Genomic DNA, 5,634 nt, shown 5'->3' on the forward strand with positions numbered 1-5,634 from the left:
GTTGGTGGTGATTGTTCCTGTGTGTTTATGCAGTGTGTCTTTTATGTCCTCTTATTTTTAATTTTTTTAAATTGTTGTTTTTGTCTAACTGAGTGGGGAATAGCAACTCTGCCCATACCACCCAACCATACCTGCACCTCCTGCAGCCCCAGCTAATGAGTGAGGGCCACCACTTGCTTCTGCATCACCTGGCCAACTATAAACAACAGCCAATATGAGCCCAACTCACCCTTAACTGCTCTTCACAAACAGCTAATAGAGATCTGTGCACCCACTCTCATTCTCTATCACACCGCCAGAAGACAGGTGGTGAGTGCATTATTGCTGCCAACTAGTGAATAGAGGAGCATAGTACTTTGTTTACTCAGATAAAAACAAAAAGATGAAAAAAAAAAAAAATGCTGAATCACACCAATGTACCATCACCAACTTAATATAAGTACAATTTCACAATGTCTCAGAAAAACAACAGACCATAACATTCCACACAAAAAATCAAGATAAACTTGTAGAAACAAGGGACAAGGATACAGACCGAGAAAACACCCTTGAGGAAGAAGCAGCATTGGAACTCCCTGATAAGGAATTTAAAGGAATTATATTTAAGTACCTTCAATGGATTAAGAGATAGATCAAGGAAAACACTCCCAAAATAAAGGAAAACACATACAAAATCCTAGAACAATTCGAGAAGACAAGAAGACAAGAACAATATGACAAGATAAGTGAAAAATTAGACATGAAACAAAATCTACAGAGAGAAATACAAATTAATACTAAAATTGAAGAAATAGATAACATGTTGAACAAGTAAAGGAATAGAATTAAATCAATGTAAGACAGAATTAGTGACATTGAAGACAAATACCTCAATACTTCTTTGGAAATGGAACAATCAGAAAAAAAGATCAAACCAAATGAAGAAATCCTAAGATTCATGTGGGGTATCATCAAGAGGAATAAGCTGTGTATAATTGGAATTCCAGAACAAGAAGAAACAAACAAAACCATAGAGAAAATTATCGAAGAATTTTTGGAAGACAATTTCCCTGATATGATGAAAGACTAGAAGGTATCCATTTAAGATGTTCAATTAAACCCAAACAAGAAAGACCTCAAATGAAAATCACCACGAAAAATCATAATCAAATTCATCAAAACCAAAGACAAATAAACAATCCTGAAAGAAGCACATGAAAAACAAAAAGTTACCTACAAAGGGTAACAAACAAGACTAAGCTCTAATTTCTCACAGAAACCATGCTGGTGAGAAGGAAGTAGGATTGGGTATATAGAACCCTGAAAGAAAGAAAAAAATCTAACCAAGAATTATATACACAACAAAATTTTCCCTCAAATACGATGGTGAAATTAGGACATTTCCAGTTAAGGAGAAATAAAGGGAATTTGTTAAAACCAGTCCAACCTTACAAGAGTTACAAAAGGGAGTCCTATTGACAGATAACCAACAACAGTGAACAACAAGCAACCAGTAGCAGACATGATTACACGACCCAGAAACCAACCCAGATACACAAGTATTCAAAGTAAAACAAGCTCTCAAGACTGGAAACATGGGACCAGAGATATAAATTGACAAATGATGACAACGACAAACCAAAAAGAGAGGAAAAATAGTGTAGTTAAAGAACTTCTAAATGGTGAGGAAGTCAAGACAATTGCAAGATAGATCAGACTCTCTAAACTTGGGAAGAAAATTATAAATCAAAGGGATAACATCAAAATAATAAACTCTTGAATAAAAATTAAAAAGACAATAAGCACAAATATTTAGCAAATACTAAAAGACTATACCTGATGTCTGATGGATCGTGGCTCAAAGTGAAGAATACTAGAAAGATGTTTACTTGTGTTTTATTGGCTATGCCAAAACATTTGGTTGTGTGGATCATAAAAAATTATGAATAAATTTGAGAAGAAAGGGAATTTCAGAACACTTAATTGTACTTATGAGGAACCTGTACATAGAACAATAGGCTGTCATTCAAACAGAATGAGGAGATACTGTTTGGTTTAAAATCAGGAAGAGAGTGTGTCATGTTTGTATCGCTTCACCATACCTATTCAATCTGTATGCTGAGCAAATAATCTGAGAATCTGGACTATATGCTAAAGAACATGGCATCAGGATTGGAGGAAGTCTCATTAACAACCTAAGCTATGCACATGACACAATGTAGCTTGCTGAAAATGAGGATGACTTGAAGCACTTAGTGATGAAGATTAAAGACTAGAGTCTGCAGTATGGATAAAATCTCAATATAAAGAAAACAAAAATCCTCACAACTGGACCAATAAGCAGCATCATGATAAACGGAGAAAAGATTGACATTGTCAAAGATTTCATATTTCTTGGCTCTACAATCAACACCAATGGAAGCAGCACTTAAGACATCAAAAGATGTATTGGATTGGGCAAATCTATGGCAAAAGACCTTTTTCAAGTGATTAATAGCAAAGATATCTCCATGAGGACTAAAGTGCACCTCATCAAAGTCATGGTATTTTCAATTGACTCATGTGCATATGAGAGTTGTACAATGAATAAGGAGGACTGAAGAAGAGTTGATGCACTTGAGTTGTGGTTTTGGCAAAGAATGATGAAAGAACAGTGGACTGATAAAAGAACTGCTAAAATCTGTCTTGGAAATACAGCTGGAATGCTCCTTGGAAGTGAGAATGGTCAGACTTCCTCTCACCTACTTTGGTCATGTTGTCAGAAGAGACCATTCTCTGGAGAAGGATGTCATACTTGGTGTAGTGGGAGGTCAAAGAAAAAGGGGAAAGCCCTCAACAAGATGGATTGACATGGTGGCTGCAGCAAGGGTCTCAGGTATAGTAGAGATTGTGAGGCTGGCACTGGACTGGGCAGTGTTTCATTCTGTTTTATATAAGGTCTCTATGAGTCAGAGACAACTTGATGGCCCATAACAATAACAGTAGCAACAAAGGAAAAGATCACGTGATTCATAAACAGAGTGAGTGCAGCACAAAAAATAATGTAGAACAAAGAAATCAGCAATGCTACAAAAAAAATAACAGTAACAAATTCATACTTGTCAATAATTATATTGAATGTAAATGGATTAAGTACACCACTCAATGGACAGAGACTCGCAGACTGGATAAGAAAACAGGACCCATCAATATGCTGTCTATAAGAGACATGCCTGAGAGATAAAGATAAGAATAGACTAAAAATTAAAGGTAGGAAGAAGATATATCAAGCAAACAGAAATCAAAAAGGAGTAGTAGTGGCAATAATAATTTCTGATAAAATTGACTTTGAAACAGAAACCACCATAAGATACAAGGAAAGACTTCATATTATGATTAAAGGATCAATTGAACAAGAGGACATAGCTATAATAAATATCAACTCCCCCAGTGAAAGAACCCCAAAATACATAAATCAGACTTTAACAGGACTGAAAAGACAAACAGATGACTCCAAGTTATAGTTGTTGTTGTTGTTGTTGTTATGTGCCATTGAGTCAGACAAGACTGATAGGGACCCCTTCTTGGGTTTCTGAGGCAGTATCACTACGGAAGCAGATTTCCTCATCTTCCTTCTGAGGAATGGCTGATGTGTTTGAACCACCAGCCTTCTGGTTAGCAGTCAAGTGCCTTAGGCACTACACTACCAGAGCTCCTCCAAGTCATAGTAAGAGACTTTAACATGTCACTTTCAATCAAAGATAGAACAACTGGAAAGAAAGATACAGAAAAACTAAACAATACAATCCACCAACTTGATCTTATAGACATCGACAGAGCTGTTCACCCAACAAGAGCACAATACACATTCTTTTCCAGTGCACATGGAACATTCTCTATGATAGATCATATGTTAGGCCACAAAGCAAGCCACAAGAAAATTTAAAACATTGAAATACTGCAAAGCATCTTCTCAGATCACAATGCTTTAAAATTAGAAATCAACAATAGGAAGATGAATGGAAAAAGAGTAAATACATGAAAATTGAATAACACCCTCCTTTAAAAGGATTGGGTAATAGAAGAAATAAAGAATGAAATTAAAAAATTCCTTAAATCAAAAGAGAATGAGAACACAACATAATAAAATCTTTGGGACACAGCAAAAACAGTGATCATAGGCCAATTTATAGCAATAAATGCACACACCAAAAAAAGAAGAAAGAGCAAAATAAACACCTTAAACCAACATCTCCAACATTTAGAAAAGGAACCACAAATAAAAGCCTACAGTCATCAGAAAAAAATAATAAAGATTTGAGCATAAATAAATTAAACAGAAAATAGAATGACAATAGAAAAAAATCAACAAGACTAGAAATAGGTTCTTTGAAAAGACTAATAAAATCACCAAATCACTGGCAAACTTAACAAAGGAAAAAGTGGAGATTACAAATGACATCTGTAAGAAACAAAGAGGGTGACATCAGAACAGAACCCACTGAAATAAAAAGAATAATATTAGGATACTATGAAGAACTGTACTTCAACAATTTTGAAAGTCTAGAAGAAATGGACAGATTTCAAGAAACATGCCATTTAACTAAACTAACACAGACTGAGGTGGAAAATTTGAACAGACCCATAACAAAAGAAGAAATTGAACAGGTCACAAAAATAATTAACAGCAAAAAAAGTCCTGGCCCAGATGGTTTCACTGGAGATTTCTACCAAACCTTCAGAGAACTGATACCAATCCTACTCAAGCTATTCCAGAACATGGAAAAGGATGGAATCCTCCAAAATTCATTTTATAAAGCAAGTATAACCTTGATACCAAAACCAGGCAAAGACATCACTCAAAAGGAAAACTACAAACTAATATACCTCAAGAATAAAGATGGAATTTTTTTCAATAAAATCCTAGTCATTATACTCCAACAACATATTGAAAAAAAAGAACAAAATTATGATCAAGTGAGGTTCATACCAGGTATGCATGGATGGTTCAACATTAGAAAAACAATCAATGTAATCCATCATATAAGTAAAATAAAGGAAAAGAACTACATGATGATACCAATTGATGCAGAAAAGGCATTTGATAAAATCCAATACCCATTCCTGATAAAAACTCTCAGCAAAATAGGAATAGAAGGGGCATTCCTCAACATAATACAGGGAATATATACTTCTCAAGGAGTAGATTACCTCATCTTCCTTCTGAGGAGTGGCTGGTGGGTTTGAAGCACCAGCCTTCTGGTTAGCAATCAAATGCCTTAGGTGCTATGCTACCAGAGCTTCTTGTATGGCTATACCATATTTTATTTATCCACTCCCCACCTGATGGACTTTTTTTTTTCATGTTATGACTACGACAAATAATCTTGCTGTGAACATTCACATGCAAATTGTTGTGTAGGCATATGTTTTTATTTCTTTTGGGTAGATTAAATACATAGGCGTAAAATTACTGGATCATATGGTAAGTTTATATTTATTTTCCAAAGGAGCTCTACAGTTTTACACTTCTATCAACAGTGTATTAGGATTCCAATTTCTCTATGTTCTTACCAACACTGCAATGAATTTGATTATAACAATTGTAGTGGTTGTGAAGTGGTGTCTTATGGTTTAATTTATATTTATTAATGACCAGAGTTCCTTAATGATATT

This window comes from Orycteropus afer, unplaced genomic scaffold, assembly GCF_000298275.1.
Source record: "Orycteropus afer afer isolate SDZICR_OR568_19922 unplaced genomic scaffold, OryAfe1.0 scaffold00163, whole genome shotgun sequence".
In the NCBI taxonomy this organism is placed as follows: domain Eukaryota; kingdom Metazoa; phylum Chordata; class Mammalia; order Tubulidentata; family Orycteropodidae; genus Orycteropus; species Orycteropus afer.